The sequence below is a fragment of the Aptenodytes patagonicus genome, chromosome 1, assembly GCF_965638725.1.
Source record: "Aptenodytes patagonicus chromosome 1, bAptPat1.pri.cur, whole genome shotgun sequence".
Taxonomy (NCBI): domain Eukaryota; kingdom Metazoa; phylum Chordata; class Aves; order Sphenisciformes; family Spheniscidae; genus Aptenodytes; species Aptenodytes patagonicus.
This window is the reverse complement of record NC_134949.1, coordinates 137,427,944-137,455,900: the sequence shown is the minus strand read 5'-3', so window position 1 is coordinate 137,455,900 and position 27,957 is coordinate 137,427,944. Positions and strand designations below refer to the sequence as shown.

At 42.5% G+C, this 27,957-nt stretch overlaps 1 long non-coding RNA gene across 1 annotated transcript in view; it reads right to left on the bottom strand.

Annotated features, from left to right (window-relative positions):
• LOC143169093 (uncharacterized) overlaps nt 1-17,714 on the bottom strand; it is a 50,423-nt gene extending 32,709 nt beyond the window's left edge. Inside the window, exon 1 of the long non-coding RNA XR_012996853.1 lies at nt 17,593-17,714. This is a non-coding gene — a long non-coding RNA (uncharacterized LOC143169093). The remainder of the gene's footprint in view (nt 1-17,592) is intronic.
• Between the last annotated feature and the right edge of the window lie 10,243 nt (nt 17,715-27,957).

Here is a 27,957-nt window from a genome sequence, read left to right as displayed (position 1 = left end):
AACGCTGTGTGCTTACAAAGTGGCTTCGCCACATCTCTCACAATCAATATTGGCCTTGACCCAGAGGATATTGGGCAGTCCATCATGATGGCTTGCAAAGTAGCGCCTTCTGCAGAGCCCAGTGGCGAGGCTGTGTCATCCCTGAAGTCCCACTGCTGCACACCAGAGGATGCTGCTGCCAGGGACAAGGACGCTTTGCAGGAGCTGCATCCCGCTTGGGTTTTTTCGCCCTGCAGCTCTGCGGAAAAAAGTTCGGTTACATCCTTCCATACGACAAATAAATCCCAAGCAACTGCAACTCCATTCTCTCGCTCTCTTTGATGTCCAGCACAAGATGAGTGTCTGCAGTCCCAGAGACTGCATTGCCAGTGTCACATGGGCCAATGTCAGGGCCACCACCTAGGTCCAACGTCCAGCCACGGCAGCCGAGGGCTCAGCACTAACAGTCCTATCCAGTGAGGGTGCCGCCAGCGCTGGGCTCCCTGCTGTCTCCCAGGCTGCCGCTAGCTTGCTCGGGTATGGAAACATATGGGCAAAGTCTGTATAAACCAAACCAACAGCAACAAAAACAGAGGCAACCCTACTGCTTCTGGAAACCTACATCTCAGTGGGTCACCCACTTAATCTTCTGTTTACATTTAACCTACTTCTTTGAAAACTTCAAGTGTCTGTCCGCAGCCACCACATGGCATTACATACTTACAATAGCTTCACTAACAGGCAAAAAAAAAAGAGTAAGCAGAGAAAAAGCACTGCGTTTGTGGCAAGGGATAAAAGCCTAATTTACCAATACCAATAGCTTGAGTCACTGATTGATTAAAAAAAAAAAAGACAAAAAAACAGACTATATCACAGAAAGCAGTAGTATTACGTTAACTATTGTGAAGCCAGACGATGCCTGTTTCCAGAGGCTGATCAACTCACTACATGCGTTTTAGACATGGCGTGGTATTTCCAGCTCTGTAGTTCTGAAGTGTTGGGTCAGATGTGTAACGTATCTTTCTCTCCCATTGTGGCGATACGAGATCGTCATTTTAAAGGTCTTCCCTGGCATGGCTGCCAAGCTGTTTGTCTGAGCTGCAGTGGTATTTTTGGAGACAAAGACTTGGACGCGGTGTGGGACAGGTGGCCTGGCAGCAGTGGTAGGAAGCTATCAAACCGCGCAGCGTACATTTCAAAACACAAACCAGAGGGAGAGGAGATAAATCATTTACTGTATTTAACTTAGCATATTGCTACTTTTTGTGACTCATATAGTCTTGCGGAAGACTCCCCGGACAGGATAAGCCAACTTTGAAGGAAAGACAATGAAAAGTTTACAGACTGCCATGCATTTATGAAGTTAGTGTGCATAAACACATAGAGGCAGCAGTGAAAGCAACAAAATTAAAGATGGGGAGGAACCTGTATCACCCCATCTCCCCTCACTCTCCCTGGGTTTCAAGGACCTTCCTATGCTTCATTGGTTCAAAAATAAACCCAAACCATCCTCTGAAGGCCAGCACAAAGAGGCAGTAGCCAGCAAAAACATCAGTACTTTGCACATCTGCTTCCAGTGGCAGGGCAGGACACCTGCCACCGTGTCACCAAGTTGCTTGGCCAGAGCTTGTGCGTACCCACAGCACAGTCAATCTGCAGGCGTCCCCGACCACAGCCAGGCACACAGAGGAACCACTGTATATTCATGGCAGGACCAAGAGTGGGAGAAAGCTGGGGCTCAGTGGAAAATGTCTCACATAGCACCTCTGACCATTTCTTGCCCAGGCCCTGAGCACCGCTACCACAGCAACTTGTACATTCCACACCTGGCCACCCTTACTGAAGGTCTCCTCAGCAGCAGACGGGGAAAAGGCTTCTGACCCGATTAAAAATGTAGCCACAACTGCCCTGCAAAAGGGATCCTTCTGTTTCTGGGATACTTACAGTCTCCGACTCAGCATGTCACTAGGTATATACTTGTCGTGTGCCGAGGGCTGTCAGGCACATCTGGCTGGACCACATGTGGTGTGAGATTTGCAAATCGCAGGCAACAGTGCACTTGGTTTTCCCTCCCGCCCCGATTCAAGTAGAAAAACTCCCAAATAGGGGCCTCCCTGGGAAGATTGCACTGCATGGCAACTCTTTTGAAGGTAGTTTAACCTACAAGAAAAAATAATCCCATTAAAACAACCACAATGTCAGATACTGGAGTGCTCACGGGGCAGAGAGATTTTATTGCGGCTCAGCAGCGCGTAAAGCTTCAGGCAGACCTCATTGCTAGTTAGTCACAGGGTAATGCACATACAAGACACAACACTATGAAAACAATCTTGTGCAGAACTGCCCCCACCTCACAGAACAATTTATGAAAAAAATTAGGATGTCACACAATACTGCATGCCCTACAGCAATTGAAATTATCTTTACCAGCCAAACTTATTAAAAAAGTCATCAGCTTGGTTAGGCATTTTCCCCACATCCTTCACTAATTTATATTGTATTCATGCATTTACTGATTGTTCTCTCCCTCCCTCTCCCTCACCCATCACGACCTGGCCCAGAACAGACACCAGAATAACCTCCTATCATTTCCAGGGTCATCACAACAAGTCTGCCCTTGCATCTCTCATTCTTTTATTGCAGAAATACACTGCTCCCATGCCTGGTTCTCTCTGCCATCTGAGTCAGGAGAATGAATCATCAAAAATTCTACTGTCAAATGCTTTCTATGAATTATGTTCTGCACTGCAGTGGCTTGCTCTGCTCAGGATCCTCTATTTAGATTATTGGTATTTCTCCTCGGGTTTGCTTTTAAAAACCATTGAAACAAACTCTGATTATCTCCAAAAGGGCGCAGCCCATTTTAAGCCATTTTAAGGCTTGTTTTTAATGGGCACAAAAACGAAAATATAAGCCAGTTTGTTAGAAGACCGAAGTAGAAAAGTAACATCACCATAGGTGAGAACGCATTCTGTCCAGAAAACCTTATGATAAGAATGGGAGATATATTATATGTAGATATTCTATAACTCAGCAACATCTAATCAGTGGGATACTTAATTACAGGTAATTAAGAATTCTGTGTGGGTTTTAATCCCTCCAACCCTGAATGGGGTGGGAACTGAAGGTGCTGAGTGACCCAATTGAACCAAATCTGTGCTTCCTACAAACCATGCAGACACCAAAAATAGACATCTCTGCTCATTATTTTGATGTTGAATAATATAAAAGACAAAAATATTGTAAAAAATGCAGAATATAGAAATAAAACTAGATAGTTTCAGTCTAGAAATAAGGCATATGGTTTGAACAGTAGGAGCTTATGAAATCAGAAGTCCAGTACAGCAGAAGCCAAAGGATATCTGTTGATCAATTCTTCTTCGAAGCTAGTATCCCTTTCTAAAGATTTATACTTTTAAAAAGATTTTTTTAAGGTTGCATGCCCATGACAGACAATTCATCCCACAAATAGAAAGTTATTCCAGTTATTTTCAGTTTCATTGGTTTTCACCAGAGTAAGTAGTCATCGGATTGCTCTCCAAAAGCTTGTATTAGATCCTCCATCATTTGCCACTGGCAGATCAAAGCTAGATGACTTTCTAGCAATACAGAGGGTCAGATGCAAGAATCCCTGGATCTCTTTCACACTGAAAGTCAGACTAGAGCAATATAGCACCTTCCCTTCTTAGCGTCTACGGAAAGTCCTCATCGCCACTTTTTCTTATGCTTAACCAGCTATTAAAACTAGGTCTTAATGAAAATGGCTTCCTAAGATAATTAATTGTTCCTTTAAACAATGCCATCTTTAGCTTGTCAGAGAAGAATATAATTTTATACCAAACTCCACCAATGCTAATTTTTTTATAAAGACACTGAAACAGAGAATACATTATGAGAAAATAATTATATCAGGCCTTAGGAATGTAAAAATTGGAAAAATCAAAAGTGATAACATTTCCAGTGTAATGACTGTAAGGAGAACAGAAAATGGCATAAAGTATATCCATTTTCATGACAAAGGCTGTAATGAGAAAAAGAAAAGTGCAAAACCAGTCTGCTCCAGAAGTCTGCACTATCTGTTCTTCCATCAATTATCTATTCCAATCATGTAGACAAGAGTTTCTGTCTACAGAGCGAATCCATTCTGATAGTTAATCCTGTTGTCTTGTAGTTATCCCCGGAGACTTGAGGATACAAAGTATTACGTCCCTGCACAGCACCGCTCAGATACAGCCTAATAACTCCACCCATCAAATCCTTGCCATGTGTGTATCTCCTTGAAGAACACGGAGGACGAAAATCCCGTCTCATCCACGTATCGATTTCATTCCAAGCCGATGTAGCAGGAGCCCGACTTGCAGATCTGTCTTGCTCTTTTGCAGCTACTTCTACCAACACACTCCCTGCACAGCAGGAGGCTGAACCAACAGCTTTAACTCTTCCTCACGCTATCAGCTGCTTAGTGAAATGTTCTAGGTCATGAACATTTGCAAATTAAACATCATAATGGGTTGTCTGAATTACCAGATAATCAGATCACATCTCTTTTTCTGAAAATGACATACCTCGACTGATACAGAAATTAAAATGCAATAAGTGGGATACAACCTTCTCACCTGTGTAGTACTGTTGGACTACGGAATTCCCTCCACTGTTTAAAGTACCTAGTTTCTAATTCTTCACTACATTTTGATTTTATTTGTAGTCTGGTAAGAGCCTCTTTTTTCTTGCAAAAATATCTTTTGTGATCTCATTTTTTCTTTCACCTGCCTTCTGTCACACAGACCTTTTGAGTGTGGCAGTGGTTGCAATTTCTTTCCATCTTTTGTAGTTTCTTCTTTGAAATTAGCACTCCAGGTTGTAGAAATAAAAAGCACCTCATATACTAACTTCAGAGTGTCCATTTATTTATAGCTTGTGCATTTTATTCCTTTCCTACTAGACATCTTCTTCATTTGGGCTTTCAATTACACAAAATTTCATCACAAGCAGAACTCTTCATTACATGGTGTTCAGATCAAACAGTAAGCTGCAAAAGATCTTTATAGACAGAGTACACTGCATTTAATATACATGGGATATGAAAAATTTTGTATATAAAGAGCCCTTTAGCCATAAGTAATATATTTCCAGAAATGTTTTTTTACAGAACTAATATCTTCTCAATGTTCTACAGATCAATACTCTATTTCCTTTAAAATTATACATATGTAATTTAATATTATAATAATCTTTAAACTTAAAGCCTTTTCAATGCAATTAACTATTTAGCTTGTCATGTCTTATAAAGAAATTTATCTGACAACATGATTCCAAAATACAGATTTCAGACTACAGTATTCCTTTGTGCAGAATAGATCTTCATATACTCACAGAAACACCACTTAAAGAGTTTAGCAGACATTAGGAAACATTTTCTACCCAAAGGCAATCGCATTTAAAAGAAAGAAGCAAAGTGTTTTACTGATTCTGATTCAGTTACATGGCATTACAACACAGCAGTAGATTTTTAGTTAGTTACAGATGGAAAAGGGCCTCTGTCATATCAGGTTTTGCAGAATAGCTATTTCTTTCCCTCTGTAATTTGTAAGTGGGCAGTAAATTACAAGCAGCTTCTCCCCATTATCAGTCTATCCTCAATTACCACAATCAACAAACTCACCACTTTGCTTTTTTATATCCTGCTTCCCCCCTTCTGTATCTTCTCTTCATCTTTTAAGAAGTAAGGTCTACGCATCAAGAAAATTCACCCCTTTGTAAGCTTTTCTGCCCTTGGCCACGTAAGACTTTCAGTCTTAGACAACTCCTCCAGGAATTATCTTTTCCTCAGTTAATTATATTCATGTTAATACAACATTTAGCTATAAACATATATATGAACACACATACACATGGACCCATCTGTATTTACCTCTCTCTGAGCCAGCCTTGAGCTGGCAACATATGCCTCCCCCAGCTAAGAGAGCGGGTTGGGGTTAAAGCTATGACAGCCAGCGTGTTCTTAGATGTGAATTTGCATTATGGGAAGACACAGTTCAGCCTCTTTACAAAAAGCACGCAAAATGCACTTTATTTAACACATTTCTTCAGACAGAGTGTTTGAGCAGCTGAGGAATAGCTGGAACTGAAGCTCAAATGTGTTGCAGTGTGACTGCCTGAGCTCCCGGGGCTATGCCCTGACGTAGCCTACCTGCCACACAAGACTTCATCAGTGCAGATACACTGATGGTGGGGCCCACCCATGTCCCGTGGCTATCGCGGGCCTATTGTTTTCATTCAGCTGCTTACAATCACTCATAAGTCTGTCAAGATTCATGAGCACTTCTTAAATACAATTGTGGGAACAAGAAGTTCAACTTCCAAGCCATTTTGCTCCATGACAAATAGTGCTGATCTTTAAAGCTTGGAAAAAAAGAATATTTTTATGACCTCATTGCAATTCTTTAGTGCTGTGACCCTGATGTTTGTGGAAAGGGCAAAGTATCACGTGCTGTACAACTTGCTAATCCTTCCGGTGCTTGTGTTCAGGAGTCATCCATAAATAGCTACTGGTCATACAAAATACTCATGCAGCTATGGTTGGGTGCTAGACTGCAAGCAGAAAGCTCCTAATTAGTACTTCTCTCTTGGCACGTATGTCCGTGCCATTGGCATATATTTCTTTTCCATCGAGGCTGGTCATTCAGCAGTCAAATCTGCAGCAGGCACACTGCAAGCAGATGGGGCTGCCAGCCAGGGACAGCCAGCCAGCTTCTCCAAAACTCCTACCCCTCTGCTGCATGCAGGGGCAGGGGAAAAGGAGTGCACCAGTAGGGGAAGCCAGCAGAGTTTACACCACTGCATGGGAATGATGTACATTACTGGTACAATTTAGTTACTGCAGCACCACACAGTGCAGATTACATGGTATGCTCCTGTTCTGACATTAAAAAAATACAAGCCTTTCTTGGGTTTGATCAGCATTTAACAAAACAGATGATAACTCTGATCAGTTTTGTGTTTTTCACAGTATTGGTTGTAAGCTTTAAAATAAATCTCATGTTGTTTTTAACTTCTAAGTTTAAACATAAAATAATATTTCTAAGTTTATATTGGGTGCATTTCTGTGCGCATACAATTCAGAGTAATAAGTGAAAGACAGAATTATTTTGGCTTTTTTTTTTTTTCCCCCCAGAAAGTATCACACTTTTCCCTGGAACCTTGAAGCAGACAGACTCTTGCCAACTGTAGTGTGCCACAAAAACAGGACTCCAAGCTATTAGTCACTGATAGTCAACAGCTTCACTTTCTAGCTATTGGATGAGCTGCAAGTGTAAGACGAAACGTGTTTCTCTCTTCAACACAGCAGATGTTTAATCATTTAACTAACAAGGCAAGGTTGTTGAATTACCCTGCTAAAACCTGATTTACATTGTGGCAGGTTGGTGCAGTTATTCAAACAAAGATTAGACTGTCCTTTCTGGGGTTCTAATTAAGCTTGGTGTTAATGAAATGGGATAATATTTAACAGAACAGTTAATGGTAAATAGTCATTGAATACTACTTCTGTCTTTGGAAAGATAGCAGTGATTGTGGAGATCAAACTGATTCAACAACTAGATTTACAAACCTCAGCAAACAAACACAAGGCTAACCTAAGCCAGTATCTTTCATACAGATGCTTTAATAACCAGAATCTTCAGAGCAGACATGTCAGACAGGTGAACAGAAGTTCTCTCAGATGAGTTTGCAATGTCTACCGTCAGGCAGGTCACTGGAATATGGACATGTACAGCAGGAACCCTCTTGTCTTCTCAGTGAGGAAACTGATAGTCCCGGCTACAGCTGAGACAGCCACGGTTCATTCTTTCGGCAAGACAGAGCAAGACAAAAAGAGATAAGGATGGTAATTTGTAGACTGTAACACTTAAAAGACCTGGACACAAGACTAAGAGATCATTACACTAAGTCCCATTTGAACAATAGACAGCCCTTTATCAGAGGCACCTCCAATCCAACCCTAAAACAGGAGGGCGCAGCTCAGCACAAATTGGGGGGGAGGGGGCAAAAGAAAGCAACTGGATGTTCTTTTTAAGCCTGCCGGGAAATGATCAGCTCTTACAAGAAATTCAATCGGTGCCAAAAATTGCAGAGAAAGGATCATTTTAAGGCACGACTTCAAAGAGGAGAAAGAGATACTTCTACTAATGTCACAAACAGCTCCTACGTATAAGAGTTGCTGCAACTGCTAGAGAATATAGACTATGCATGCTGTAGGCTGCTATCACAGATAAACTGAAGACAGGAATTGAACATGAACAAAGGGTAAGGTTTCAAGGCAGTAACTGGAATAGGAAAAAAAATGCAAGTATTTTTATGGTCATAGGAAAAAAATGTAAATTTGTTCTTGAGAACAAGCATGGAGGGTCACATTTTCTGTTTATAGTTTTATAAACAAAAAAAAATTCTATTTGAAAAAGAGCTTATCATCACAGTTTTAAAAAACATTCTTAGTATATTCCTAAAGCAAGACCTGGAATTTGGTTATGCATTTGCACTTGGGTACTTCCCAAATTCTGTATTTAGTGGTGTCATCAGCATGGTCCACCGGATACAAAAGCAGCTTGGGATTCACAGATACTAGTCCTGGCTCTGTTTCTAGGTGATCTGGGCATGTCATTTCAAAGTCCTCTGCAAAGCAAGCCAGCTTCATTATTTTCAATTCTAGTAGGATGGAAGGAGAAATTTTTCCAGTGGACAAAAGTGATAGAGACAAGGTACGTATAATTACTAACTTTACTAATTTTATATGAAATACCCTGATTCAACTGAATAGCATTTTTCATTGCTGTGTTTTAATTAGCAAAAAGGTGAAAAACCTGCAGGTGAACATTAACTATTCCAGATGCAAGACTTTTTCATGCATTATTTCCAGAGCCCTGTCAGTAGTGAACAGCATAAGCAGAAAATGGACAGATAATCAGGGCTGTACTTAAACACGATGGACTTTCTAAAGATCAAATTTCTAAATTTTACTGATTCTTGAGAACATGGAGCAGAGCAGAACCTGTCTCTGTACATCTGAGATCCCTCGGGCTAACCAAGATGTCTAAGCTGTAATACAGAAGTTGCTTTTGCTTTCTGTCACACACCACTTAAACATTAAGAAATTTCAGTATAATCTCAAGCAATCACCGCCCTGCAGAGAGCCACAAAATCCTCTCAAGGGGCAATAATATAAACACAGTCACAGGCAAACTCTCTACCAGGGTTTTGGTGAAACCTCTATCAAGAGCAGTCCAGAATTTCATCCAGCTCAAAGTAAAAATTTCATCTTAGCCCCTTACTGCATTTGGCCAGTTCAGAAAAGTTGCCCAAGTTGAGCACTACGTTCAGCTGCTCTAGTTACAGGCCAAAACCAGCTGCATCAGAGAACAGAAGCAATACGTAAGTCAAATTCCCATTCTCTTTGTCCTGGTAACTTAGGAAGTCTCAAGCAACAGGGTAAGAGAGCAACAGGAGAGAGGAGCGTGGCGTGCAGACATTTGCCAGGTTCTAAAATACACACAGGACTTTCCCTGCTTCCATTCCTCACAATAAAAACTTTAACATAAAGCCAATTCTTGCTTATAAATTCTGAGCGGAACAAGAGACTAAATTAAGTTTCATCCATGTTCAGAGGCCTGAATACAGCTTCAAAGTTCTCTAAACGATTAAGCCCTTGGAGAGAGAGAGCCATGCTTCTCTTGGATATATATAAATATCTGGATTAAGCACAAAAAAAGACTGAATTTAGGTAATATGTCTTATGTGACAGGAGCCCTCTCAGAGTTCAGATCTGAAAAGCACAAGACTTTCCAGAATCACGGCCTTTTTAAACTAGAATTTCTTTTTAAATAATGTTGGTACTGATATTAATATTCCAATGGTCAGTTTACCTGACTGTTGCAAAGGCAAATCTTGCTTGGGTCCACTTTCGCTTTCCAGAAACCACATTTTGTTACGCCTTTGCTGGCTACACTGAATTTACACTGATTTACCTCTTTGGTAAATCCAGTAGATAGTGACCTTGGAGTTCAATTTTTCCTAGTCTGTTATTGTCATGACATTACCGAACCCCCTTTCTCCTTCCTAAAATCATGTTTATCTGTAGGAACACGATTTGCGTATGCAAAATATTTCTCTACCCTTACTCAGTACTGCCAAGCATGTGTCCAACAGCCACACTAGCTCACTAAAACCTCATTCATGACACACTACAGCTTGTACCCACTTTACTGACAGATCTTTTTGCATCAGACAGCTATACTCTTTCTTAAATTTCCCTTAGTCCTGTGGAAAACTGATAGAGTTACCATCTAGGTCATCAATAAAAGTGCTAAATAGTTACTGATAATAACCAGTTCTTATAGGATCCAACAGAAAGGCACATACTCAGTGAGGATTTCCCATTTACAGCCATGTTTCATAGCCTGTCTGCCAGCTTTTAGCCCACTTAAGAAGCTTCGCATTGATTTCATTTCAGTTTAGTTACTTCATCAAAAAATCATGCCTCACAGAAGCATATTATATATTACTTCAACACAATGGCATTGATCAAACTGTATTTGTTATCTCTCAAATAAGAAAATAAAGAAAGGAATAAAGAGTCAGTTTGATAAAATCTGTTTTCCAAAAATCACGGGTGACTAGTCTTAAAGAATGATAGGAAGTTTAAATGTCATCCAGTAGGAGAATTTCTTTTACTTTTTCCAGGTCCAGAGCCAAATTGATAGGCTTGCAATTATCCAGAGGATTCCTTTTTAAAGCATTGGTGACAAATTCCCAAGTTCTCCGTAATTTCTCTGTGTTCCAAAGCATATTGAAAAATTCAAGCTTCATAACCCACAGAACTCTCCAGTGAATTCCTTAAAAACTTCTGGGTATTAGCTGTCAGGTCCAGATGTTTAAATAAGCCTAATAGTAACAGTTCACACAGTAGCACAACAGTAGTTCACACAGTAGCACAGCAGCACAGCAAAGGTGGAGGAGGGTGTTAGACACTACATGATTACCATCAGCAGAGGTGCAGCAGCCTGTCCTTCACTGACACGTGAAGAAGAGAAGGAATTCAATGAATACTTCCTTCTAATTCTAATGGACATTTTTCATCCAGCAATGGCCCATTCTTTTGTTCAGACTACTTTTGTTCTTACTGTGTTCCTTTAAAATAAAAAAAAGGCAAGAAAAACATATTTCATCCATAATTCTATTCACCATTGAGACTTTTGTGTACCTTTATCAATTTCCTGAGGTCCTTAGCTTTTATTTTATAAAACCTTCACACCCCTACCTTCTCACTTGGGGATTTCCATAGTAATAACTTTTCTTCATCGAGTTTTCTTTGTCTTTTTGGTCATCAAGTTTAACATTCTTAGACAGAAAGAAAAAGTTTTACAATTTTTTTTGTCTTGAAACTTGTTTTCAGCACTACAAAATTGGTCATTTTCATAAACCAGTGAGGATAGGGACTTGAATATATTTATTACAGGAAAACAGAGTAAAATCATGATCACTTATGCCTAATTAGCTACTCATTAGTGATTTGCATGTCACACAGAGATACACTGTAGGAGAGGAAAAGCTGTGGTGTGGCTGACTACAGCTACCACGACACTCAACACAGAACAACACCGTCAAGGAAAATCCTTACATGCATCCCCCAGAGTCCCCTTCTCTGCTGTTGAAAAATTCACCTGCAAGAAGCTGCTGACCAAAGGCTCATGGCACAGATGGGGTCTTCTTGCTGGCCACGCCACTCAGCTCCTCAAAGAGTGGCAGCACGGACCAGATGGACTCCTGGCTTACCCTGCAGCATCCCTACACAGCGGGTTTCTACAGAACATGCTTTTTAATGGTCCTCCACATACACAGCTGAGCAATTCTGCCTGCGGCCCCCTGTCCAAGGAAAGTTAAGTAGGTCTCTGCTAAATCTAGGCATATTTTCTCGGCTCTGGCCAGCTGAGATACACATTGGATAGCAACTTGAACGGCATTTTCAAGATAAGATCCCAAAACATAAATTCAAGATCAGGACACAAAATCCAATGAATATCATACGCAGATCAAGTGAGGAAAAGAGATTCTTAACCAGTATGCGTAAGACTCTAGAGTGGAAGGGCTATATTTAGTAGTGGTAGTTTATTATTTATACTATGTCCCAGGACTATTCTTTCTGCCGTGCAAAGATCCAACAAGCCTTTTTGCTTTAGCAAAGAAAGAGTCATTTGCTAGATGTCAGTGGACTGTGTTTTCTGTTCTTCTGCAATAGCTATTCTCTGAAGGCTTAAACTGATTGTTCTTTAACCAAAATGTCGTTAAAGAAATGCCAGGAAATTTATTTGTGGTTTATTAATACTGCAGAGGCCCCAAAGCAGCAAGATAATGTCCAGACTTCCAAAAAACAGGCTTGCCAACCGTCCCCTTGGCCAGCTTCCAATTAAAGGAAGAACATGACAGCCAAGATGCAGCTACAATGACTTCAGAAAGTGCTGAAAAAAAGTAGAACTATCCAAGCCACAGAGCCCTACTCAAATTCTATACGAACCAAAAAGACCCGCAGAATGCCACTTGCATTTCATTTGTAACATCACACAGAGTCCAGACTGGGTCTTTAAGAATATTTCTTCCCCAAACGTTTTTTCAGAGTTCAGGTTAGTGCTCTGAGACCGAAAGACAAAGCCAGTAACACACTGCAGTACAGTGCTTCATCCTACCATAAGCTTTTTTCTCTGCAAAATATTGATAATTCTGTCATCTGGGTTCCTCTTATCTTTTTGATAAATGAGGCTACTGCCCTCCTAACTTATTAAGTCATTTATCTTCTCCTTTACATTTGAAACACTGGGAAACAAGTATGTGATTTACCTAAAAATATTTCTGAAGCCCTTCACTATAAAACTATTTTGGCAAAGACCAGGTGGACTCAGGTTTGTCATTTCTGAGGTCTAAGTTTGCTCTCTGACACAAGAACACCTGCATTTCCTCCTTCAGGGCCAAGCATCAAAGAGTTTCCTTTTCAAGGTTAACATTTGCAGATTTACTTTGATCTCTGGAATGTTACGGGATGAAAAAGAGGTTTTAAAGTGTTCGTTTTCCCATGAAAAGTAGCTCAGCTTCTTCTGAAGGCACATTCTATTATTGAGCAGTCACTTTGCTTTCGATGAAAATGAATGACCATACGATACATCAAAGTGCGCTATTGTATTCCTAAATAGATAGTGGCTCACGCCACAAAGTTTAGGCACAGATTTCAAAGGCATTGCAAGGCTACCCCTCACCATGGTTTGGGGAGGTAGGGAACAGGGCAGGGGACCTGCAGCAAGACAGATGTGCCCACTTCTGAGCATTCAGGACCGAACCTCTCTGGCTGCTCTTGCCACCAAGCCATGCCCCCTCGTTGCTTACTCCTCGATATTCCAGAGATGAAAGCAGAGACATTTCAGATGTGATTGCCTGTCCCAGCTGTCTCAGCACTTCATAAAGGAAAGAAATTCCTTTAATATAAAAGTTGTCTATAAAAGGGTGGCTGCACGGTATTTCTGTCGTACACATTTGTCACTATTTGACATTCAGGCAGCCTTTTTTCTTTTTCATAATATATGCAGTGTTAGGAGTAATGAGTTTACTGTGGCTCCAAGTCCTGTAAACACAAGGTGTTGATTTTTTTTAGAGCATTCTAAAATGTAGAACTGCTTAATTAATGTCATATGATTTAAATCTAAGAATTAGGTATCAGTGTTTCAACTATAATCTTTTTTCTTCAAAGAAATAAAACTGACTCTATCAACTGCACAATCACAAGCAAAAATCTGGGAGCCTGACAGGCAGAAGACAGACACTTTCATGGTGCACTGTTCCCCACCGTCTCAGCATCAGAACATTGCTGTAGAGCTGTCACAGGGGGACCTGAGGTAAGGATCCCTAAGATTTATATTTAAACAGGAGTTTGGATGTCAGGAGACAGTTATTCTTAGGTCCTCCTAATGAGGTCATGAAGAATTTTATTTTCAAACACAGTATTTCTGAGCTGTAAGTCTAATATTCCAAAATTATAACTGTGAAGAATCTGGTGCTTTCTGGAGTGCATTATCTTTACAGTTATTAATCTAAAACATTCACCTACCAGTGTCCGAAGTTAGGCACTTAAAATCTATATTCAGTTATGTAAGACTGCAGGATGCCAAGTACCAGAAGATTTGTACATATTTGCTATCATTCTGAAAAATTGGTTTATTCATTTAGAAGAGTACTTTAATATCTGGGTTTCATCCCTGCTACGTAGCATTTCACAAATTGCATTTTAACACATATTTCCAAATATTTTTAAGGTTCATTTAAGGTGGTGGCTGCCTTTGAACATGTATCCAGTTCTCCTGACATCCAAGATGAAACTATTGGTCAGCAAATTTTGTCATTTAGTTCACTGGAATTGGAATTGGGATTTCACTTCAAGCTTTGGCTTGACAAAACCAGGGATAACATCCTAAGAGTGCCTCTAGCACGCATAAAGTGGACAACAATCTGGAGAATTAAGATCTGGTTTATTTATTCAGTGATGGCTGAGGAGACAGCCATAGCAGTCTTTCCATATTCCTCCGATAATGCAGAGGGACTTTTTTTTCCTAAAGTAGTAATAAATAGGAGTCCTAACCAATGGAATATTACTGCATAGTGCTAGACGCCAATTCAGGTGCTATGTATTGTGTTTTCTCCATTCTATTCTAAGCTGTTATGAAAACATAAACAAACCCAAAACATTTGTTGCTGTGCTCTGTATAGCTCAGCTCAGAGTACTTTCCTCCTTTTCATTATTTGAATCTGGAACTGGGAAGCTTTTCTTGAAGCAGTATTGTTTCTCCCTTGAAAAAACAAAAGGCAAGAGAAGACAAGGTATTTAAAAGCCTTGCACCTTACAGAGTACCCCTAGTTACAAATATGCTATAATCGGCACACTTGCCATTTCATGTAGAAAGAACCAGATGATGGTGGAATTCAATCAGTGCTAAGAAAGCAGGAATAGGGCTTACAAGAATGCTTACATCTCTCCCTAATTTGCTTGCACATAAACCCACGGTAATCGGCTTTATTGCCAAAGTCATATAAAGAAATTGGGCACCAAGCAGCATAGGTAATCTCGACCTGGAGGCCCTCCAGCCTAATTAGACACAAACGCCCAGAAGGCCCGAGACTGAAATACGGCATGTAGATTTTGAAATGTATGAAGAGACAGAACAGTCTCATTAGCAGCCATCCGAGTGTATGTTTAAGCCTCTGAAGTTCCTTTTTTTGACTGAGGGAAGGAGTAAGCCATGTCTACGCCTGAGGCTAAGCACAAGGAAAAGCATCCCGCTCCTTCTGGAATGGCCCTGATCTGCCAGCTCCCGGCCCAGCAGGCTCCTCCCGGGCTTCGCGCAGTTCCTGGCCACTCTCTTTGCAAAGACATCCCCACAGTCAGCAAGCTGATTTAGTATCAATAATGCTGGGAAAGCCAAAACATTGTAAGTCATTGAAAAATAAGACAAAGAAGTGATTCTGTGGAGAGGTTAAAGAGATATTGGTTCATTATTTATTATTTAGTAGATACATTTCTTAAAGAAGTTAGTCATGGAGTTTTGCCAGAAGCCATAAAAAGTGATAATTCCCCTTATTTCAAACATCTGAACATTTTTTATTTTTCTGGCGTCAAACAACTATTGTTGGCTACTTTCTGATTACAAGCTTGTCTCTCTCTGATTACAAGCATGCATCTACTTTGTAGAGCGATGCAAAATTATGAGTGAATTAAAGAAATAGACAGAGGAGAAGTCCGTGACAATTTTAAGGCAGAAAGGCTGTGGCAGACAAGGCTACGCATGACACAGAACTGACCTCCACGTTGCAGATTTCAGGCATGCTCAGGGAAGATCTATTTTTGGAAACATAACAACTACACTTAACTAACCAGAGGGTGTGATAGAAATGTTTTTATCAAGTTATCTCCCTCTAAGTTATTTGTGGGAACAATGCAAGGTAACACATTATTTCCTTTTTGAATTGAGTTTTTACATTATCAGGAAATATCACACTGGCCACAGAATTATAAACAACTTCTGGTTTTAATAAAATAAAGGGAGCTTTGTGCTCCTTTTCTTTTTCTGCAAACACAACACAAAGGAAACACAGGGACACAGCAGAGCCCAGAGATCTCGTGTGCAATAAAAAATTGTGGAGAAAGCCTTCTGTTAATTGACATTCAGGGTCAATTTGTATCTTTGTCTGTGATGCTGTGGCCTATTTGCTACTGTTGTATTAGTGCCTGAGGTCACCAATCAGCCCCATTTTCCTGATAAGTTTTATGGGAAGACTGTTTGACATTTAACTTCAGCAGCAAGCGCTACTGAACCATTCCTGTTACAAAACAAATAGGCAAATTTTAAGTGGGGATAATTTTTTTGAAGAACTTTTCTTAAAGATTTTTTTATGTTTTTAGTTTTTGTAAAGGTGGTTTTTTTTTTTAAATATGTACCAGGACATCCATTCTTCTCTTCTGCTCTTCCCTGTGCTTTAGGTTTGAGATTCAGGGAAAGAAAATAAAGCAGTAGGAAAGGAGTTACTTGGCCACAACATGGCAAGCCTTCCAGTACTGCCCATCTCCGTCTGACCTCACCCAGCAGTGAACATCGGAGGTGATGCCTGGCGCTGAGAGGCCATTTCCTCTTGTGCATCCCGGGATGTGACCGAGGCATCTCCTCTGGTAGGGGACCCGCAACCCGCTGAGGGAACAGAGCTTTGGACTGCGGGCATGTCTGTCTACGGGGGCACGTGCAGACAGACATGAGCTCACCGCCCACGCAGGAGCCAGCTCCCATCCAGGAGCCACATAGCCTCATTACAGCAAACCTGTGCCCAACCTGATGCGTCTGCCCAGCAAAAGAAGCTGAGATTAGCCAGCAGGCATCCATATATACATGCCCGGGACACCAGACAAAGAGCCTGAAGGGCACTAAGATGGAGCATGTGGACCGGGCATCCCGGCAGGCAGATGCTGAGCGCTCCCGTGTTGACAGAGAGAGGAAAAGGCACCAGTGAAGCCAGTGACCTGCCAGCCTTCACTGAGGATAGATGTAAACAAGAAGGAAATTAAGTGGGAAGCAGGCAAGCCTTTGCCGGCTGATACAGACGGAAGGGGAGACGCTGCCTCGCTGAGCCCAGGCCCATGCAAAAGCAAAGCAGGCTCTGGGGGCACACACAGGGTCGGGTGGCTGGGCAGTGGTGGGAGGCAGCGGGCACACACACCTGCTGGAAAAAGCCGCCTAGGCACGAGGAGGCCAGCGGCGAAGCTAAGTGGGGTGGCGGAGGCCGGGAGGGGAGAAGCCCCACTCGGTCAATGCGGTGTGGCAGAGGTGGGGGGCAGTAAGAGGGGAAGCCTGCGAGCCCCGGCCCCAGGAAAACGGGGCCCTTCTCCCGGCTGAGGAGCTGCACCCTAACCGCGAGTCCTCGGGCCACGGGCAGGTGAGGCATGCCATGGCCGGGGGTAAGCCCCTGTACCTGACCCCGAGCGATGTCCCAGGTCCCCTCCATCCCCCCGCCCCCGCACGGGCAGGGCCCCCTTACCTTCCCGCTGCGGGCGGGAGCCGCTCCTCGCCTGGCCCCCCCAGCTCCCTCCTGTGAGGGGGCGGCGGGACCGGCCCGGGGGCTGCTCCGCGGCGGAGGTGGCGGCCGGCCCCCGGCCTGACCCTTGCCGGTCGCCCCCGAGGCGCTCCCGGGGCCCGCCAACGGCGCGGCAGGGCGCGCAGCGGGGAAACCCCGGCTCCCCCGGCCGCCGCGGCGGGCGCCTACCTGTTGCCAGGGAAACCCAGGTGTCTCCTCAGCCGCGGCCTTCCCCGGCGGGCGGCAGCCCGGCCCGCCCCGCTCCCGCAGCCGCGGCGGGACCCCGGGGGCGGGAGCGGCGATGGGGACGCGGCAGAGAGGAGGGGTGCGAGGGGTCCGCGGGCGTGGCGGTGCTCGCAGCTCCCGGGGCCGGGGGGGCGGGGGGGTGGAAATTTAACAAGCAGCTTTTTCTATGAGGGGTTGGGGGGGGTGTCTTTGGGCAGATTTCTCCCAGTTTTGGGCACAATAAACCCCGCTCATTTATTAAGCCGGGGACTGTTTCAAAAAGAGTAATTGTGATTTGGGTAGGAACTGCCAGCCCCTGCGGCCGGCACTGCACGGGGAGCCGAAAGAGACCGCTGTTACCTGGCTTTGCTATCCGGGACCCTGCGCAGCAGGTGGAAAAATCATGGGCAGATTTTACCTGGACAAATGGATAACACGGCCTCGCTTTCAGTAGGGATTTTCCTTGTTCGGTAATAAAGGCTTTCAGACGGCAGAGAGCGGTGGCATTGTATTGACTAATTCAGCTGCAGTTCTCCTATCCGTAGCATAAGGGCACACCGGTGTCCAGGAAAGATCACAGGAGAAGTTATACCACCCAAAAATTGCCTCCATTCCCTTCAGCTACACGACTATTTTCCTTGGAGTTAAACAACTAATCAATTCCAGGAATTTGACGGAGGCTCTGTAGTAAAGTAACCGTGCGGCTAGCTGGGCTAGACAGCACCCGCTCAGTGCTGATCCCCTTTGTGCGGGTCCTGGCTGGTTTTGACTGAAGTATTCTCGTTTGCAGCTTGTTTGCAGCAAAAAGAATGGGTCTTTCAGTCTGGATCCTTGTGGGACTGCTTTATTTCCCAAATCCTGTAGTACTCAGGCTGTAAACTAAAATAGTGTCTTACGATAAAAGTTAAAATTAATTTGACGATTTCTGATCATATATTCGTTACAAAGATTTTTCTTTTAAGCGCTGGAAATTAACTTTTTCTACCCAAGGAGAAGTTTGAAGTTGTTTTGTATATTTCCTGCTTCAACAAGCAAAAATGAGGCATGACCATATATATTTTGAAGGTGTTAGTAAGCAAGAAATGTGTGTGATTTTATTGAATCTGATACATCAAGACCTACTGACAATATGACTTACAGACCATCATTCGCACCACTTACAGCTAAAGTAGTTGGGAAATGTCAGAGCAGATATTTTTCTCCTTCAGAACGGCCAGCTCTGCTAAACCGAAAGTTTCCACGGAAACACACCAGTTTCCAAGAGAATTTTCGTCAGAAAAACCCCTTATATCTGGCTCCAGCTTTTGTTCAAGAGAGACAAACCACCGTAGCCCCCACATAGGCCACCAGCCCAGCGCTGGGGGCCCAGAAGGAGGCATCACTATCACGTGCCCTTCTGCCGACAGCACTGGGGAGCACCCGGCAGAGTCTGGGCAACAGCAGTTTCTCCCCCACAGACCTTTTAATCCAATAAATAATCAGCAGACACTGGGTGGCACTCCTTTATCCCAGCAAAATCACTTCAGGTTTCAGCATGTGTGCTTACTCCTGCATATCGCTGGGCTCGAGTCTCTGCTGAAACTCCAACCCAATCCTATCCCAACACAAAACCCACTCATGGAGGGACAACCGTCGTTTGCTTAGAGGGGAAGAAATGCAGTAAAATTAGAAGAGATGAGAGCAATTTGTCTCCAGATATATCCTCCTGCAGCAGTTGCTATGGTTTTGCACATTCTGAGGTTGTTTTGCCTCAACAGCCTTAAAAACTGTCATAAAACATCAAAGCCATCAGCTGAAGAATAGGGAACTCGATACATGTGCTGTGTGCTTGCTCCAGGGTTTCTATGTCAAGATACGCCACGGGTAGTATTTTTCAGTCTATTAGATCTTCAGGCCCCCTGCACACTGACCTGCAATGCAAGTTCCTATATTTTTCCCTTGTTTCAGCAGGATTAAAGGCTCTCTCATGAATGAGAAAGATGTATGCTGTGTGTTGCATGTACACTGGTAAAGTATCGGTAATTCCTTTTCCCTCACTTATTTGCATAATTATTTCACTTCTCTCACATACAATGTGAGAGCTGAATCTACAGGTTAATAAGTACCCCTGAGAAAGTGAAGTGTCTTTCACTGAGCTTGGGGGCAGCTACAACCTGTCCTCTTCAAGCATTTGAGTTACTGTGCCAAAAAAGGGAGCTTTTTATACTGTTGTCACAATTATCTTTCCAGAACATAAGACTGACTGTCCTCTCTTGTGATTTACTACCGGTTGTTGTTTCTTCACAGGGTTAAAAAAAATGCGACAGGGCAAAAAAAAAGAGCTCAAAGTTTTCTCTTAGTTCAGTGGAATTGCAATGGGTGCTGTCCATTTGCAGAAATACCTGACATAGCTTAATTCCAAAGAATACAAAGGACATGAGGAACTTTGGGGATTTTTTTAAAACTTTTTGATCATGACTCTGGTAAAGTTCATGAAACTTGAGGTGTTCATGAAATGCCAGAGAAACGGTGCATTTTTAAGGTCTCAGTTTGTCACCTTGCATGAACTCACAGTATAAGGCCAGGAGTAAAATGAAGATTAAAAGGGATATGAAAAGAATTAATGGTAGTTTTTTAAGATGCTAATTTTTTGTGGCTGGTGTTCAGATGACAGGTGACCTTAAAAAATCTACCCAGTGATAAAGATTTGTACCTGCCATTTTGGCTCACATACAACAAAAGCACCAAGTCTGAAGTATTTTTAATCAAGGTACCTGCAGAACATCACAAGATTTAGATATTTTAGTCGTTTATCTCATGCACTCTTTCATCTTTCTCCTACAAGAAGGATTCAATTTACTGAGTCACAGCAAAGAAACCATGCAGAATTTTATCAGAAGGGATGTATGCAAAAACTATGTACGACTTCACTGGAAACCGGTGGCACTGGTCCAGTAACTAACATATGCTATGGCGACGGTAACACCACATGGGAGTGATGGGCTGGGCTGCGGGGTGAAAGGAAATGCTAAGCAAAGTACACAGTAGACAGAGAGAGCTATTCCAGGTTTATCTTCTCAGTGCTATTTTTAAGTTTTTAGATGAAATTTGAACGTCTCACCTCGATACAGCCCTTCTTTCCATAGCTTTAGAAATCAGCGCAGCACAAGCACATGGAAAATACTTCCCAGTTACAGTGTGAACAAGCTAAGCAGGAGGGACTTACGCAAGATTATCATCCAAATCACCATCTGCCCAAGGGAAGGGACAGCATGTAGTTGCACTATTCCTGGAGCAAAGAAAGAACCAGGTAGTTACCAAGTCTTCCTTGCTCTTCGCAGAAAGTTATTACAGCTCACCTCAGGAGGTTTTCTCCTGCACTGGCTTTAGAAGAGACACAGGCAAATTTCTGCTTGTGTCTCTGCCTCAAAGCTTCTTTACTGCAATCCCACCAGTTTTGGGAGAGGGGGGGATGACACACCAACAAAAACAGGACCAAAAATTTGGCAACCTGAAACAAGAGGAGAAAGAGAAAGTAAGACAAGATTATATTTCCCTTTGTACACCTATGACATTGTCTTAACCTCCATCCTCTGAAGACAGACCCAGGCCAGGCCATCATATTTTGTATCGCTTACCACGAAAGCAGGTCTTTCAAGTAACAGGGTAGTTGGGATGAATGTCAGGCCTGAACTATGGTAAAAGTAGTCTGTATATCTATTCTTTACATAAACAAAGGCTTTAGTAAAAATTATTTGGCCACTTAACAGTGGAACTGGACCGTCAGAGAAAAGTAAACTCCTGCAGCCTCTTCTCTCAAAAGAATGATCTACCTACAAAGAACAGTTCACAGAGCAAACCCATAAGATGGCAAAAGGGAAAGATTGCTCAGTTACTCAGTGAAATCTCTACCATAAGCTCTATCCCAGACCACAGGTGTAAAATAACAGAGCGCTTAGTTTGAAACGATCTGTAAGGCAATTTGTAAACCGATAAAAAGCTAAATCTGTAATTAAAACTGCTGACATTTGCTAGCTGTTCCCAGGGTAGGTGAAGGGGTAGGGAAATTCAAGAAAAGGTGGTTTTATTCCTCAGTTTGCCTCCTTCAGGCTCTGAGCTGCTTTTATTCCAGAAGTGGTCAGATCCTAGAGGCTATCCAGCTATCCATCATGTTAAGAAGCTGGCCTAGCAGGCATGGACAGCTAAATTATTCCAGTGAAGCCCTTTCCTCTCCATCAAGTTCCTCACACTAGCTTGCTTTCATGGGGATGGAGAATGGCTCCTGCAGACCCACGTGAGCAGGATTCCACTTTGCCATGGAGCAGAAACTGGGAGGCAGCCAGTTACACCAGCATTACTCTTATTCCCTGCTGCCAGAGAGGCATGAAGAGCTCATGGGGAAACTGAGCACTGGGTCTGACATTTACAAACTGAGAGCAAGGCTAGCTGCAATGTCTACAAGCATAAAGCTTTCATTCGCAGTTCCTAAACGTTCTGCTTCACAGAAGTCAGAGGCTCCCAGTAGTCCCGCAGGAGCTTACCTGGGATCAGAAAATAATTTTATCTAGCACAGAAGACAGCTGGACGTTACCATGATCAGGTTCAGCAAGTCCCCAGAAATGGATAGCCCACTGGACAACATTACCGTTATGTTGGGTTTGCTGCTGTGCTATATGGACGTATAATTTAAGACAGTGAGATGAAACTTAGCACACAGCATTCTAGTTATTTTATTTCTAGCTGAACAATTTGAGTCAGTCAGTCATTTTATATCTGTATATAGCACTTAATCCATATTGCAGTAATTCATGTATATTGTTATACTGCTGCACTGAGCCTCTGCCAGTTTCACATCAGTCACTTCTGTCAGGTCCCATAGGATACAAGGGCCAGTAGGATCTATTTGAAACCATTTCCCACCCTGGATAGCCACCTATGATGTAGCTTCCATCACCAGCCAGATGCCAGGGGAAAAGCAACTGATCTGGAGAAAGGCTGTTGGGAATGGTATTCCTCCCTGCGTCATACCAGCTGCTGAACTTTGCTCTATTGTTATCTGAATCTGCACTTGCAGTGGCTGCCTCGCAGCCCCTTATTTTAATTGCAATTACTTTCAATGACACTAAGCTGGGGGAGGAGACTTAGAGTTAAAGCAGCATGTTTTATGTTTATAGAAATGATAATCATGTTCAGAGAGCCTGTTAACAGGGCTCTCATAATGATGGCAGTGAAGGCAGAAGATAGAGCTTTCATTTCCATAAAGCATCAAGCAAACTCTTCTTTACTACCATCACAATCTGCTGCTGGCTATAACTATTTATGTTTATTTTTATGTATTTATTACGAGTTTGTCCCCTGCTGTCAAGGAGACAGGCTTCTGCTCCTTACCTTTCAGGAATGCATTAATCCTGGTGATCAGTAAATGTATGGGGAGGGAACAGAGCAAGGGGAATACAAGCTGAAGCAACCTAGTGCAGTGTAAATCCTGGGAACAAACTGGAGCAGACAGAGGAGCTGGAATCTGGGAACCATTCTTAATCCCGACAATTACAAGCAATGAGAAAGCACAGAACCCAAAATTACACTCCTAGGTTATAACAGACTTCTTTTTTCTCCAAGTAGAAAGTTAATTAATGCATCCAAAGTTGGGATTTCAAAACAACAAAATCCAAGTCATTGCAGAGTTAATTCTCATTTCTGCTGCTGGCCCCAAAAAGCAGGCGTTGTCATGGGCTGTTGGCTGTCTCCTCTTGTGCACAGGGGACAATGATTAGAACAGCATGAAAAGCACGGTGAAGCCACCAAGTGCTGGCACATGGCAGTCTGCCCAAGAGAAAAGCAATGGGAGAAATAGCCTCTTGATGGGTGATATCGCTGTAAATAAGCTTTAGATTAGCACAAAGAGAAATCAATCTGTTAAAACCTTACTTTTTCTCCTATTTGCTTGATTGCCAGATCTCCTGTAACTCTACTGGCCGTATGACTAATCATCCCTGTCAGCATTTTTCCCCCTTGTGATGAACCTAAGTAAAGTTACGTTCAGCTCACTCATTACAAACCCAAAAGCAGTGAAGTTGAAGACAAAGGGAATCCTAAATTCTGAAATCTCCTATTCCTGGCCAATCTGACTTTTATCTTCTCCTAAGCCCTATGAATGCCTTAGCTTTATAACAATTTTTAACAGTGTTACAGTTTAGTCCTTGCCTTGCTGGTTTGGCATAGAGGCATCAGTGATCATATCAGCTGTTTTGGGAAGTGAATGCATCAGGCACACAAACGAGCTCTAGTAACTGCAATTGAAATGTCTCCCCCACTCCATACCTCCTCTCCCCAGCCTCCATAGCAACCATGTTTGCAAAGGTTCTCAAAAATTCAGTCTTCAGGGAAAAGTAAACCCCTAAAATCACACTAAAAATCTGAAACAAGAAACCCAGCGAATTCCTGCACAAGGCACAACCGGAAACACCACAAAGTGTGGTGAACTTCCAAGTCACACATCAGTTCCAATTTTACAGCTGATGATAACCAGTTTTCAGCATCAGTATAGCCTTGTGATGCCTTTGAAAACTAGGAGGGAGGGAGGGCTTTTCAGTGGAGCTCCACTGAAACCTGTGTCTAATGATAATTTAAAGTATTTTATAACCCATAAAGCACTCACAGCAAGGCCAGTATCACAACATCTACTGATATTTATGAGTTTGCAGGGCCCAGTTCTATTAATATGAATAATATGTAGATTATTAATGAGATAAAAGAGTCTTCATTGTTCATCTTTCATTAAAAATAATAAGGGAGCGTTCTGCAACCTACTGACATCTGGAATTATGGTTTGTGTTATCTGCAGATTTTGCTTCGTTTGCACAGAATGGGTCAAATCATAAGTGGTTTACGGTGCCCTTTAACATACAGCTATGGCATAAACAGGCTGAAAAGACAGATGCTAGGCAAGTCAGCAGTTTACCGGTTTGACATTCGCTGCATTTGCAAGGTTAACACAACTTCTGTCCTGAACAAAAAGAAATCGGGGGCTTCTGTGGTCCCACTGAACCAGATGAGTGCTGGTGTCTGAAAGGAGAAAGGGCACTGCTGTTGCAGGAGAACCTGCATTATAGCAGAGAAAAGGCCCAGAGGGCAAGTATAAAATTCTCTGCTTTCCGAGGCAGTATTTATGCAAAATGTATGTATGTAAAAGTACTTCCTGAACATTGTTTTATTGCCTTTCATTTAAGGAAAAATGTAGTGGTTACAGAAAAGCAAGCTTCAAACTTTCTTTAAAAATAAATTATAGTATCAAGCCTAAATTAGTAAATCTGCAACAGCTCTGTAATGTCTTCCTGAACCTAAATGTGCGTTACAAGAGGTCTTTTATACAGAAGGCACGATGTGAATTAATACAAGAAGTGAGGAACCTGATTTGGAGTAAGGTCCTTAGACCATGCAAAGAGGAGATGCATTTAAAACCAGGTCTATCTATACCAGGTAAATAATAACAAATACATCACTAAAGCATCAGGCAAAGCCAATGTGAAGGCACACTTCCTGCAATTATCTTCTCTCTTTTTAAAAGTACAGCAGCAACGCTTTGACTCTGTTTTGCTGGATTGTCATTCCTGGTATTGTACATTGTCCAGTACCTCTGCTGGCATTTTGTTTTGGATCTCTCTAGATCCACACCACAGTGGCAGCAGCATTACCCTCATGATATAGTGCTGCAATCCCTACAACTGTGTATCATTAGCGGGAAATCATTTTAATGCTCTTGTAAACACCATCAGAGAGCCAGGAGACTATTTGTATTTGTTTTACTGTCATAGACTAAACTGCCTTATTCCAAATCTGTCCATCAAATTAAGTGTTGGACCGGGTTCAAAGTACTCCAAACCTGCCAACTCCGGGCTGGCTTGAACTTTAATAGAACCAGGCAACCACTTTCTAGTGCAGACACTGCAGGCATATCTGTTGCAAATAGGTGTCTTGATAAGGTGCCCTTTCTCCATCATACAGACAACTGCAATCCCTATGTCGGAGGCACGGCAGTTTGCTCCAAAGGCTTTGTCGCAGGTTTTGTACTTCACATTGGCAGAACGTTTCAGGTAGCTCATTTATCCCCACATAGAAAAAATGTGGGTGTATAAAATATTGGATAATATTCTTACATAAAACATCTTTCATTTTTATGTAAAAATACTGAATATATTTAGTCCAAAATCTTCCCCTCTGAGATCGCTCTCGTTTTTGACACAGGAAGAATGAGAAATCTTGGCAGAGTGTTGAAAGAGACCTTTTCTGACCCAATCATTGGAAGAGATGGTATGATTTTTAGGAAAAAGTCATCCTTTCCTTTTGGAAAGGCAAAATATTCAGTTCAGCCCACCACAGCTAGCTGTAAAACACAAAACTGTCAACCAAAACATGATTGCTGAGAGGGGTGTTCAAGGGTCCCTCATTCCCCCTTCACCTCTGTCTGCCAACAAAGCAAAGTCCTGCATAACTCCAGTTCCTCGCCGGAGACCTGCAGAGGAGGCAGCGAGTGCTGGGGAGGAGGCAGGGAGCCACCAGCCCTTTCTACGCTGGATGGCACAAGTCACACCAGCTCACATGTGAATTCCCTGAGGCTACTCTGAGCAACTGGAGAACCCAAGTCAGCGAGCAGCTCCGGCCAGCTCTCGCCAAGGCTAGCAAGGCAGAACCGGGCCAAATTTCTCCCACAGCCTTAGCTAGGTGGGAGGAACAGGAGGCAACCCAGAAGCACAGCTAGCCAGGGAGCAAAAAACACCAGCCTACAGAGCCACCAGGCTGAAGTTTCTTCTGCACAGCAGGGTGGCACTGGTGGCCGCAGAGCATCCGGGAGAGTGTACTGCAGTGGAGGTGGACCACGATCTACACTGATAGCTCTGCCTTCAGTCACTGCTGCTGGAAGCTGAGAAGGAAGCTTCGTTTGCCCAGTCAAAGGCCAGGTCTATATTAAAAATATTTGCCAGAAAGAACTGCAGTCGCAGGGAACAGGAAGGCACAGAAGTAATTAATGCATTTTCTCAATGCTGAAAAAATGCCTGTGGGCAGTCTCCAGAAGCAACGCCGGTAACAAGATAAATTCTGAGTGACTGCACACTCAAGCACATTTCTTTTAGCCTTCACTCTTGATCTTTTGTGTTCGCTTTCTGTAAACAGCAAAGTGTTCAAAGCTAAGCTCCACTGCTCATGGAAAGCAAGATGTTAGCTTGCCTCTCAGCTGCAATCAAAATTTGAATTGTATGTTTAATAAATTGGGGTTGCGATGGTTAATTAAAAGAGCTAACAAAAGTACCTCCTAGGATTTGCATAGCAATCCTATACAGGAGGAGCTTCAAAGTACCACCATCAAATATTCACGAGTGCTTGTAACCGATTCACTTACGTCCAGATGCTCTCTCCAGTACCATGCTGTGCAGGAACTGCCATTAAAATCAGCACAACTCCCCAAAGAAAACGTTACTCAACTTGAGCAAAGGTGACAGAATTGAGCCCATGGCGGGGGGGGTGAGAAAACCCAGTATTAGTTTGAATAATGAATGTATCTGAGAATATCCTAATCTTCTTATGAAGAGAGAGGCAAAATCTAAATACATTATTCATTATGAATTATTCAGTCAGCTGTGTGTGAATTATCCTGGGAATATTTCACTGGCTTTTAAAACTTCTCCCTTACAACAGATAAATCTAGCTTGGGAAAAACATCCCCTTCAGTGGCCAACAACGTTTTCAAACTAGTCTGTCAGCCAAAGATAAATTTAAAACATTTTTTTTAGCATTTATTTCTATTGTAGCAACATCTAGGAATCCCAACAATATATTCGCATTATTGTAGCAGCATGTAGGAATCCCAATAATAGCTTCTCATTATCTTCAGTGCTGTACAGACTATAGTGCTGTTAGACTCAAATTAAAGTATAAACGTATCCTAACAACACGAGATTTTATAAGCCTGAATCTAAAACTCTGGAAAGAAGAACTAATGGTCGACTAAGCATACAATTATATATGTATACCTTCAAGATCATCTCCATGAAAAGCAGTGCATTTTCAATGTTGCGCCTGCCGCATGAAGTGAGACAGAATTGCTTCCTAGGACTCCTTCAGTAAGCC